The following is a 13,631-nucleotide window of genomic DNA, read 5'->3' as shown; positions in this document are numbered from 1 at the left end:
TTGGCAAACCCTCCGACAAAGAAATATGATCAATCAAGTTTAGGCTCTTCTTGATTAGAACAATCATTTAATTCACAGCTTAGGTGCATCGAGTATAAGGGCAGAAGGAGGAAATCAGAAACACCGAGAAGCGGGAGATAAACATGAGGAGAAAATGAGACTGGCAAACAGAAACTTCTGAGTTAAGAGCAGAATGAAAAAATGATAAATAAAAGGAACAAAGCGTGAGATAAAGTTTGTAAGTCGATGAGCTTTGAAAATAAGTCTCTACATCTAACTGAAAGAAAATTAGAGAAGCAAGCAATGGCATGGAGGATAACTTTATAAAGGTTTTCCGTATGTAAAACCTGGTTTTATGTGTAGAAGATGGAGAATGCAAAATTCGCCACCTTATACACATATATAAATATATGCAGGGAGCGATCATATGTATACCTTTATCACTAATAATAAAAGGCTAGTGGCGCATGCGCTTTTAAAAAAATGTGATTACTGCGGCCATGGTGTGTGATCCATGGCCGTGTTCCATTTTAGAACCCGGCCAGTGATCTCTCTGGCCACGCCCCTCCTCCTGCCTTCACCAACCCGAAGGAAGCTCAGCAGACCTCCCGCACTCACCTCACCAAGCTGGAACCATATCTCCCGCCCTCGCTCACCGTTGCTGTCGCTGCCGCTGATCCTCATCTTCGGGCCAGCCTGTGATCGTGGCCGGCTTTGGCGGGCCTCGCGGGCCGCTTTCCGGCTTCGGAGGCACGTTCCCTCTGACGCACGGGATCGCGTCGGGGGGAGCGTGCTTCCGGGTTGGGGAGCGGCCTGCGAAGTTCGCTGGGGCCGGCCACCACGATCGCGGCCTGCTTTGAAGAGGAGCAGGCCAGGTAAGCAGGGGGATTAATTCAGGGGGCCAGAGGGAGAGGGAAAAGGGCCATGGAGAGATAGGGAGAGGGAAAGGGGGCTGCTTTGGGGGGGAGGTGTGCTGGGGACAGACAGCTTTAATCTGGGGGGAAGACAGAAGGGCCCATGGAGAGACAGGGAGAAGGAAAGGGGGCTGCTTTGGGGGAGGGGTGTGCTAGGGGGAGACAGAAGGGGCCATGGAGAGATAGGGAGAGGGAAAAGGGGCTGCTTTGGGGGAGGGGTATGCTAGGGGGAGACAGAAGGGGCCATGGAGAGATAGGGAGAGGGAAAGGGGGCTGCTTTGGGGGAGAGGTGTGCTAGGGGGAGACAGAAGGGGCCATGGAGAGATAGGGAGAGGGAAAAGGGGCTTCTTTGGGGGAGGGGTGTGTTGGGGGGAGACAGAGGGGCCATGGAGAGATAGGGAGAGGGAAAGGGGGCTGCTTTGGGTGGGAGGTGTGTGCTGGGGGCAGACAGCTTTGCTCGGGGGGGGGGGACAGAAGGACACAGACAGCAGCCAAGGAGAGAGAGATAAAGAAACACAGGCAGACAGACACTCTATTCTAGCACCCGTTAATGTAACGGGCTTAAAGACTAGTATGCATATAAAGCAGGTATTCCTAGAGGCAGAGATGAGCAGAGTTTACACTTTGCATACATACATATGTTTATTTATTTATTCCAGCTCTCACTAGCTGCAGTTAAAAGAGTCATAACATAAGAACATAAGAATTGCCATAGTGGGGCAGACCAAAGGTCCATCAAGCCCAGTATTCTGTTTCCAATAGTGGCCAAACCAGATCCCAAGTACCTGGTACTGTTTGAGGAGGTGTTCCCAAAGGGAGGGTTGGGGAGGAGTTTGCAAACATTTAACAGATATACTTTTGAAAGTTTGAATATCTGCACCTAATTGTATCCAGAAAAATTGTGGGCTCTAAATAGCAACTCTAAAGGCAAGCACGTGGTTTTTCTTGGGTAGGGCTACCATATTTGCGAGGGCAAAAAAGAGGACACATGACCCCGCCTCCAGCCCTGTCCTACTCCGCCCCTGGCCCTGCCCACAATACAATACTACTTTATCTTAAAGAAAAAAAAAAGGTTTTAAACATTCTTTTTATTTACCTTTGTCGTCTCTGATTTCTGCTTTCCTCATCTTCTCTTCACTCCCTTCCATCCAGGATCTGCCCCTTTCATCCACCAATTACCCTCTCCCTCTCCCCTTTCCATCCAGCCTGTGCCCCCTCTCTCCTTTTTACAATTCATTCCTGCTTTGGCTCTCTTCATTTTAATCTCTCGCTACATCTCTCATTTTCCCTCTTTCAATATTTCCCTGCTGACCCCTTTCCCATCAATCTCTGTCTCTCTCATGCCTCTAATCCCCCCTCTCCTTTATTCCTTTGTATAATCTCTCCATTACACCCTGCCCCCATAGTTACAACCAACTATGGTGAATTTAGGAAACACCTAAAAACATATCTGTTCTTGAATTACCTAGGTAGCTGATCCACACAATCTCTCCCACAACAACCGCTCTCATATTCTGTTAGTCACTAACCTCCAACTATGTAAGTTCTACTCAATTGTAGCATTCTTTTTAATCATTGTAAACCGCATAGAACTTCATGGTCCTGCGGTATATAAACTGCTTTATTATTATTATTATTACCCTCTCCTCTGATCTCCCTGCCAGCTCTGTTTCCTTCCTTTCTTCCTCCCCTCCCCCTCCGAGCAGCATCTTTCACTGTCATGCGGTTCGGGTCTCTGGTATTTCTCTCTAGTCCCTCCCCCACCCTCCCGTGGTCTTCAACTTCTGTGACACATTGCCAACAGTGTCATTGATTTAGACACCTGCTGCCTGCCAACTATTGAACTCCTGTCTTTGCCGTGTCCCACTTGTGCGAGAACAGGAAATTACATCACAGGATGTGGGACGCAGCTGGCAGTGGGTGTCTTAATCACTACGGTAATGCTGCCAGCATCCAATCCAAGCCTTGAAAGACAGCAGAGAGGGAAGGGGGAGGAACTAGAGAGGAAGTGTAGGGCAGCCAGGAGGAGATTAAGACCAAAGATAAGCCAGACTTTGGAAAGGAGGGAAGGTTGGATGCATAACAATGGTTACATTAATTTCTTTCAGATTAGTAAGCAAGATGGATAGAACTGAAGAGATTTAGCAGTCAAGGGCAGGAGATCATGTAGTATTACAAAGGGTTACAAAGAGGAAGGGCAACATGATAGCTACAATCTTCATCCTAAAACACAATTCCACTGATGGGAAAACCTTGGTGAACAAAAACTAAGATGGCAAAAATAATGTTGTAGTCTTCTATGACTGCCGGAATGGGACGATTCATCATGGCCATTTTATTGTGAGACTTTTCAGCGGGCTGTGGAGAAGCGGCCGCGATGAATTGTCCCATTACAGGGAAGCTGGGCTTCAGGTGGCACAGAGAAAGATGCTATAGCGAGTCTCAGTACCTGTGACGAGCAGCTGAACATTCTGGTTGGGCCTCTCCACCAGTCACCTACCCGCTTGTATCTGTGATAATCAGCTGAAGGATGTGACGCAGCAGCTCTGGCGGCAGCTTCTTCCCTCCAGGGCCTGGGCTTCCCGCTAGCCACTGCCACTCACTTCCCAGCCTTGCTCCGTGATCTGCTGCTCACACACAGGTTACTAGAGGACTTGCTTGGAGGTCTAATTCAAGGGGGATTGTTGAGGAGGGGGCATTGTGGTATAATTTTTTTAGGGGGTGGAGGGCATCGCCTCCTCAAACACTGAATCAGATTTATCGCAGCCAATTCATTGCGCTGAAATGGCCACGCTGAACTGGCTGTGATAAACAGCCGCAGTGAATCGTCTCTAGACCCTATGACTGCTTTAATGCACGCAACTGCCTTATCATTTAGAGTTACCATATGCCCCCAGAAAAAGGAGGGTGGATTGAGACATCCGGGTTTTACTTCCATTGAAAGCAATGGAAGTGATGAGGACAGACTGAGACATCTGGCTTTACTGGTACTAAAAGCAATGGAAGTAAAATCCGGATGTCTCAATCCACCCTCCTTTTTCTGGAGCCATATGGTAAAACCTATTATCATTTGTCTTGAAAACAGAGGCCAACAGATGTCTAAGACAAAATTTTGCTTTTAAATACTGATCTTCCTTAATTCTTCTGGTGGCTCCTGTGAAGGAAACCACTAGTTAGGATGATTTTGGGTTGGATTTACTGATTAGTTGCTGTAGCCTTTTAATTATTACAAGTAAAAGAAAAATAAATCCTTAAGATTCAGATGGTAAGTCACCTTGTTTGTGTGTTGTTTAGACCGATTCATTCTGCAAGGTAATATTTTTTTTGGACAGGAGGATTTACATGTAATCATCAGTCCTAAGCTTCCAAACTTTAGAATAACATGTAATTCATGAAAATCCTTGGGGAATACGAGTATGCACTGTTTTGGTTTCTAGGATAATTTCATGTTCTTATTCATGTGGTCCTTACCAAAAAGTACTGATGGAAAGGAACAAAAATATCACACTGATCAATGTACCATGTGCAGGGCAGGATTAACCAATAAGCCAAGTAGGCACGTGCCTAGGGCCCAAAATGGTCAGGGGGCCCGATGAAGGAGGGCATCAACATTGTTTTTTCCAAACGGCGATGGGCCCCTCCAGCATCGATCGGCAACGTGGGCCCCCCCGATTGACAATGCAGCCCCCCCTCCCTCCCCATCGACGGAAAGTAAGACAAGCAAGCAGCGCGGGTAAGAAAGGCAACGGGAACTGTAATTGTGCAAGCGGTGCTGCTTGCCCAAAGCTTCCCTCTGACGCAGCTTCCTGTTTCCACCTGGGCGCATGGTGGGGTGGGGCGGGGCAGGGGGGGGGGCCCAGTGTACTTGTGTGCCTAGGGGCCCTCAACGAATTAATCCTGCCCTGACCATGTGATATGTCCGGAAAATCCAGACCCCTAGACTTGCCCCCAGATCCACCCATCCCCGCCTCCAAGTGCCGGGTTTTGAAAAGCCATCCGGATCCCCTCAAAAGGAGGACATGTACGAGGAAATCCGGACGACTGGTAACCTTAGACATGTCAGTAGTATCCAACGAGGCTCATTTTCAAAGCAAGTAGACACACAGACCCAATCACGTGTCAATCACACGGCAGCGCCGTTTAGAGAATTGCGCCTTTGGCAAAGCTAGGCACTGGAAATGTAGGGGCCAGGGTTTTCAAGGCCTACATTTCCGGCACCTACCTTTGATGTGAATTGCTCCTAACACCACTTCTGGTGTTAGTCCTGTCTACAGTAGTGCTAGGCGCTATTCTTGCGCTGTTTTTATATGCACCGGTACGCGCCTTGAAAAGTCTTTTATATGTTCTCTTTTAAATGGTGTTTTGGGCCAAAAAGTACCATAGAAACCTATGGCACTTTGTGTGTCTAAGTGCTTTGAAAATAAGCCCCAATATCACTTCCACAAACAAACCAAAAAAACAGTAGTGGAGGAGTAGCCTAGTGATTACAGCTGCTGCTTCAATACCCTGTGGTTGTGTGTTTGATCCCAGTGTTGCTCCTTATGACTCTAGACAAGCCACTAAACCAGGGGTGTCCAACCTTTTGGTTCCCCTGGGCCGCAATGGCCAAAAAAAATGTTTCTGGGGCCGCACAAACGAGGAAGGAGCCGGCAAAACGGTAAACACCAGGGGGCAGCAGAGGAAAACACTGCAACGCCCTCGACAGGGGCCGCACAAAATACTTCACGGGGGCTGTAGGTTGGACACCCCCGCTCTAAACCCTAGGGTTACCAGACGTCCATATTTTCCCGGACATGTCCTCTATTTAGTTTACGCATGGATTAGGGATGTGCACCCGAATTTGGGTGACCTATACAGAATCAGTGGGTAGATGTCTAATTTGAATGGCAAATCTCGAAAGCTGGGCAGACCCGATTTCAGCTGTTCCCTGCTCCACCACCCCACTCCCACCCGCCCAGCAGCCGCTCAAGGCCTTACTCCTCCCCATAGGCAGTTGGTGACTCAGATATTTGGGGAGGCTAAAGTGGGGCAGGGCAAAATGAGGTTGGGGCTAGGCTCAGAAGTGGGCAAGTTAAAAGCCTTGTGGTGGCACATCTGTGTCAGCAGTAAGGGGACAGTGGGGGCACTTTTGAACCCAGCTGCCTCTCCCATCTAGTACCAGTTACTGAAATTATACACACTGTACATACTCCAGGGAACTATGCGCCAAAAAATGTCAAAATTATGCTCCAAAATAATACGGTCAAAAACAGAAGACCAAAAATCCTCCGCAAAACAGTGGAAGAGATGAAAACCAGTGGACTGATAAAATAAATTTATTAGATAATATAAAATGACTCAACACGATGACTCTCTCTTATACTCCCCATTCAACATTGCTCCTTTGTCTCTCTTCTCCCACCATTCAATATCGCCTCTCTCTTTCTTCCTCTCATCCAATTGCCTCTCTATTTCTCTCACCCTCTGTTTCTTCCCCAACATCCAGAATCTCCTGGATGTGGAGAGTGAGAGAAACAGATAGGTACCTCTGTTTATCTCCCCCACCATTGCTCCTCCTTCTCTCATTCCTCACTCTGCCATCACACCTCAGACTGTTCTCCTGCCATTCAGCATTGCCTGTCTCTCTCTCTCCACTAACCAGCTTTGCTCCTCTGTCTCTCCTCCTTCTAAATAGTCAGCTTTTCCCTTCTGTCTCTTCCCTCCCCATCATTTTCTCCCTTGCCTCCCATTTCCCAACTTCAGCATTATCCCCCTCTCCCAGTCAAAAAAAGAAAAAGAAACAGGGAGTGTCCCTTCCCCACTGCTGCAGCCCATCAATAATGAAACATTGTATGTGGGGCCATAGAGCCCTGCATGCCAGTCCTGCCTGACAGCTCTGCACTCTGGTTCCTGCCCAAACAGGAAGTTGCATCATAGGGGGAGGGACTAGCCTAGAGAAATATGTGTTAATATTAGATTTACTTAGTGTCTTCTTAATTAATGCATTTATGGCAGTCAGCATTGCAGTAGCACAGTCAACTAAAGTGGTGTTTGTGAATTGAAAGAGGGCAAAATTTATACGAGTTTTCAGCCTCCTGGGCTGACCCATCAGTGTGAAAATTTGATCAGTTAGTGGATGGTCCAAATTAAACCCACCCATCCCCAAAACAAAGTAAATAAAGAGCAGGTAAAAACATCTTCAAAGCATCTTTATATATAAAACCCTAAGCGCGCATGCGCTGTTGAAACTGCGTGATTCCTGGTGCCATGAGGTGTGCTTCTGTGGCAGTCCTCACGGTGCCTGCGCTAGCTGGAGGCGCATGTGCTAGCGACTCCTCCCTCCCGCTGCTGCTCCTCTTCAAAGCGGCCTGCTGAGGTTTGCCAGCCACTGTAGCGAACCGTGCAGGCCGCTCTCCACCTTCCTGACGACGAGCAAGGCTGCTCTCCACCTTCCCAAAGGCGAGCAGTACCGGGGCAGAATGACGGGCCTGCTGCACGACGATCTGGGCCAGTTGGAGGCATGGAGGGAGGGTAAGAATGGGAGGGGGAGTGGAAACGGAAGGAGGCCACGGAGTAGGCAGGCATTGCACAACAGGGGACCAGGGGGAGAGGGAAAGGGGGCTGCTTTGGGGGGGGAAGGGGGCCACGGAGCACACAGGCATGGTAGAACAGGGGACCAGGGGAGAGGGAAAGGGGGCTGCTTTGGGGGGAGGGGTGTGCTGGGGGCAGACAGTAATCATCGGGGGGGAACAGAAGGGGGCCACGGAGCACACAGGCATGGCACAACAAGGTGAGAGGGAAAGAGGGCTGCTGGGGGGGAGGGGTGTGCTGAGGAGCACAAAACAATCATGCTTTGCTCTGGGAAGGGGGGACACAGAAGGGGGCCACGGAGATACAGGCAGGCATGGCACAACAGAGAAATACAGGTAGGCAGGGGGCCAGGGAGAGACACAGACAGAACGAATGACAGACAGACAGCATCCAAGGAGAGAGAGACAAAGAAAAAACCCAGACAGACAGACAGACATCTCTAGCACCCGTTAATGTAACGGGCTTAAAGACTAGTTAGTATATAAAGTACAACCAAAAATGTCTAAAATCAATAATTAAGCAGCATCCATACCAATAGTAAATCTTTACTCATCAAGACAAAACAATTTTAGAATTAAGCAATAATCTTTCTTCAGGAATCTCACAAAAGCCCACAAAGGGGCGCACTAACACCCAAATTCTATAAAAAGCATTAAATATTATGCACACAAATTTGGGCTGTGCTCAATTTGCATATGCAATTTAATTAACAAGCCAATTAGCACTAATTGAGATCTTAAGAAATTATTGGCTCTAATTGGATTTAATTAATATGTTTGCAATTAAATCTAGGCACTAAAGGGGGCAAGGCGGAAATGGGAGGGTCATGGGCAAATCTTGGGCATTCCTCCAAATTACACACATATAGAATAAGGGAGAATCCATGCTTAATTTAGGCATTAGGATTTGCATCATGCTTCTATTGGTATAAATGGCTGCACCTATAGTTTGCCACGGTTCCTGGAGCTAAGCACTATTCTATAAATGACATGTAACTGTGAGCACCGTTTATAGAATAGCATTTAATGTTTTATTTTAGTGCCAGTTTTTTTAGATGCCATATATAGAATCTAGTCCTATGGGGTAGACATGCCCCTTTGGCATGCCCTTTCAGCAGCAGGCCCCAGACACTATGCTGATATTAAAGGTGCTGGTAGATGATATCAGAAATAGGTGAAGTTACCTTCGAGATTGTCAAGTCACTCACTTGAGCTTGTCATGTCATTCACTTTGCTGTCCTTGAAACAATGGGCCTGTTTTACAAAGCCGCGCTAGCTGCTGCCACGTGGAAACAGTCCCCGAAGCCCTTTAAATCTCTATGGCTTCGGGACTGTTGCCACATGGCAGCCGCTAGCGCAGCTTTGTAAAACACGCCCAATGTCAGACACGGAGCAGCAATTTCATGGGAAATCCAGCCGCATGACTGGAAATTATGATGGTAAGTATACTGGACCTGCACTAGAAGTAGTTGGATTAAAGGGTCGGCAGTTGGGTTGAAGAAAAACCAAGGTGAGATCATCTTTTTTTTTTTTTTAATAAATCTTTATTCATTTTAAAACATACACAAAGTGCATATAAAAATACAACAATTGGTACAATAAAACAGCACTTATAACTACCAAATAGTAATAGAAATATTCCCCCCCCCCCTCACCCATCCCAGATGTGTATAAAACTCTATTGAAAATGGAAGGCTTATACTATTGATTTGCTAATGGGCCCCAAATCTCATTAAAGTTTTTACAATGACCAGTTAGTTCCAAATTCATACGTTCATATCGATAGAATAAGCACAGGGATTCCCACCAAAAGGTATGATTCAGTCTATCGCAATTCTTCCAATTTTTTGTGATCATCTGTGAAGCAATCCCAGTCATAACAAGGAGTAATCTATTCTTAGCTGCAGAAATTGGAGACTTGGATTGTAATATAGTTCCGAATAGAACAATATCGTATGACATTGGAATGGAAGTATCCAGTATCCTAGTAATTCTAACCCATATCGACTTCCAAGGTGGGATCACCTTACCCATGGAATTGTCCGATAAAGGGGTCTTAAGAAAGGTCCATAGGGCTGATAGCCCTCTCTTCGGCATTGAGCTTCAGCTAGGAAAAATTTCTGATAGTGTTGGATAAGTGTTTCATGATTATAAGAATCACTGGCACTGCCAGGATTAGTTTCACTTGCAAAAATAGGGAACAATTTCTTATAAAAGTTTTGTGTGGCATACATAACCTTGGAGAAAATTTTTTTTTTTTGCCAGAAGCAGTTGGTAAAAGTGTTCCATTTTTGCCACACAACTAGTGACTGATATGACTTATCCTCCTGCCACTTATGTTCTGCAGCTTTAATCTGCCTCTTTAGTGGACACAGGCCAGAATGATACCAATAATGTGATCTCATAGTTGGTAGAGTAATTGCATATTCAGGTGTCATAGAATCTAATGCAGAAATGAGGGAATCACTCCAATTGTGAGCTTGGTCTTCCAAAGTCATATTTTAAAAAATCTGAGAAAAATAAATCTGAGGCCTGTGCCAAGTCATGAGGGATTAGAGACTTGGTAGATCTAATCATAATAACTAAACATTGGTCTATCTATGTCTAAGCTAATGTTTGCACTTTGGATACAGATGGAGTTATTAATTTTAAAGAGAAAACAGATCTTGAATGTAATTTTCCATGGTCTCATTTCCATATTTGTTTCTCATCTCCATCTCTCTCTGACAATAATCTTTCATCTTTTTTCTTCATTTTCCTAGTCTGCCTCTCTATCAAAGGTATATTTTCTCCTTCTTTTTATTTGCCAGTCTTTACCTAGCACTAGCAGATTTCCATCTCCATCTGTCAATTCCCCCATTCCCCTCTCCCATTCCTTCTACGGTCTTCCAATTCTCCACTTCCACTCACTGTTGAGTCCCCTATTTTCACCCTCTATGTTCATATAAGGGCCTTTGTTCTAAGCATTTTTTCTTTACAGATACAACACAAAAGGACCATTATTACATTAAGGCTTTAGGTTAGTACTTATCAATCTTTCTGTGGGCCGCAACCCCATTTGCATGGCCACAGAAAGCCCGTGACTGTCAGTAGCACAGGCCAGTAATGTTTTATGGACAGTCTATCTAGGTCGTGACCCCACATGCATGTTGGGACGCCACCCACAATTTGGGAAGCTCTGCTTTAGGTAATTAGTTGTGTGGTGAGCTATCAAAGTGAATCCCTCCCTCTTGAGAGAGCATGGCTTGTTTGTTCCACCTGGTCCTTGCTAACACAGAACAAATCACGAGAGCAGACAGACCACCAAAGATGAGTTAAGCAGATCTACGTAGTACTGTGTACTGGAGCATTTAGTAACGCATCAGCAGATGTACTCATAGGGTGCATGTTCTCTTGTCTATTTCTGCTAATGGCCTTTCACTTTTATAGAGGTACTTTAAGTCACAAAGGCCATCCAAAGTGAAATTGTTCCAAAGGATTTTACTGCTGGACTTTATGTTAGCTGGTGCTCATTTCCTGCAAATACATGGGTTTAACATCAGTTTAGCACAGTGGTCTCAAACTCGCGGCCCGGGGGCCACATGCGGCCCGCCAGGTACTAATTTGAGGCCCTCGGTATGTTTATCATTATCACAAAAGTAAAATAAAACAGTTTCTTGATCAAATATCTCTTTGCTATAAATAACAATATTATTATTAAGACTTATCCAAAAGGAAAGATTTATAAACTATAAAGAGTTTTACCTCATGCAAAATTGTCATTTCTTTAATAGGATATTAATTATTTTTTCTGAGGGCCTCCAAGTACCTACAAATCCAAAATGTGACCCTGCAAAGGGTTTGAGTTTGAGACCACTGGGTTAGCAGGACTACATTTATCAAGAAACATATTGAAACTGTATGGATGAGGGGAGACGATGAATATATATATATATATATTTTTTTTTTTTTTAAATAAATCTTTATTGATTTTTCAAACAACAACAGTGCAAAACACAAGTATATATACATATAATAATACAAGAAAAGCACATTGATCTTACAGACATACATGAGCAATCATTTTAACCCTCCCACCCACCCAATAATTAAACAAGAAAACACAAATACACAGAATCTATCAATAACCTTTCCCAATTTAAAATAATAGTGCAATTTCCCCCCTCCACCCACTCACACTGGATGTGTATGTTAAAAAAAACCTCTGTATTTGCAAATAAATCTTTTTTATGTTTGTTAAAGAAATGCTTTTACAGCTGGGTTTATAAAATACCATTAAATATTGATAACTGAAGAATTATAGTTTCACTTTGAGAAAGCAATAAATATGGCCGGGATGGGATATTTATCTAGTTGACATCTCCAAGCCTTCTCAGTACAGTAAGGGCAGGCACAAATGGAAGAACATATGCGATGTGGTTTCCTGTATACTTTTTCTGCACTGCCACTGCTGCTTTAATGCGTGTAATTGAAATTTCTCTCAGCTTACAGATGACCCAAATGCCTCTGCTGTTGCTCCGATTTCACTGTTAAGTTTTTGACACATCATACTACAGTGCCGAAAAAAAAAATCTACGTTAAACCCCAAATTTCAAAATTACTCTTGTCTATTATTCCTTTTTAGGCACCTGTTGAATGGAGATATATGTAAATGAGCAGGAGCTGGCATTTAGAAAAGACGACCAGCCAATCCAGGTCACAAGCACCTGGCAGAATCCCAAAAAGTGAATAGTTTTCACGCTATTTAACCCCAAGAATAAGAAGTGACTTCCCCCGGGTCCACCTTAATAATGGTTTATGAGGGAAGTGATGTCAGCAACACCCCACGCACTGCTTCCCACACTGCACAATAATAGTTAATGTAAGAGTAGCCCAGGAGATTTGTGGTTGCAAAAATGGGAGCAAAAACATGGCAGCAGCATGACTAGCAAGTCACAGCAGGCAGAAATGAGTGATTTATGTTCAGTGCTTTGGGGCAGATTGATGTCAATGACCTGTTCTTTTCTGCCTGCGAGAATGGCATCCATAGACTCAAAGGGAGATCCCTAGATGGAAGAAGTAGAACGGCCATCTCCAAGTCTCTCAGGGATCCAGAGGGATGGTCAGCCTTCACATTCTATTAACTTTTCGTTATGACATGTGAGTCCTAAAAGTTGGGTTTTCTTCATTCATCAATAACTTTGCATTCCCAATCTATTCCTATATGACCAGTGGGGAATCTTGTTTTTTGACCAATAGTATTGCTCGGCCAATCAGAGACAGTGTAAGAGGGTTCATGAACTCTAATTACTTCATTCTTTTGAGTTCTCAGATAAGCAGTCAGGACATGCCCACATGTGCCCAAATAGTCCTGTTCCTCCAAACTAGTGCTGCCTGATTCAGGGAAAAACTTTTTGATTCGATCTGGCCTATTGAATTGATTTTCGATTTGATTTGATTCACTTCTCACCCAATAGGGCTTTTTTTTCCCCCAAACGGCCTGGCGGGTTTATTTTGTAGCCTCTTCACCCACCCCAGCCCCCTTTGCCCTCTCGAGCTCCATGCCAGCACTGTAGTGTAAACAAAATAAATAAAAAAGACTTTTCCTCTCTCTGTTAGGTCATAGCTCATGCTCGCTGCCTAACACCAGCTCTGGCAGGATACACATTTCAAACTTGACATAGTGTAATCACAAAATAGAAAATAAAATTATTTTTTTCTATCTTTTGTTGTCTGGTCATTTATTATTCAAATCATGTTAGCCCCAAGCTCTGGTTTCTGTTTGTCTTCTGTTAACTCACTCACCAGGGTCTCCTGTCCATTTGATATTTTCTTCTTTTTCCGTGCTCACCATCCATCTTCCATCTCTGTATCTTCCTTTCCACTGCCATATCCAACATTTCTGTTTCTTTCCCATAAGTAGAGGCCTTAGGCACCTGGGCCAACCGGAGTCTTAGGCCTCCTTCCCAGTGCATTCTGGGATGCACTGGGAATGGCCTAAGACTCCAATTGGCCATATACCTAAGGCCACTCCCAAGGAGAGACCGCTATTGTACAATACCACACATGTAAGTGAGTCTAGTCATTTAGTGAAGTCAAAATTTAAATTTGTTTTCATTTTTGAGGTGGATATATTCTGCTTGTTATTTAGTGATACCTAGAAGGCTGG

This window comes from Geotrypetes seraphini, chromosome 4 (assembly GCF_902459505.1).
Source record: "Geotrypetes seraphini chromosome 4, aGeoSer1.1, whole genome shotgun sequence".
Taxonomy (NCBI): Eukaryota; Metazoa; Chordata; class Amphibia; order Gymnophiona; family Dermophiidae; genus Geotrypetes; species Geotrypetes seraphini.
Note: the sequence above shows the minus strand (reverse complement) of the source record.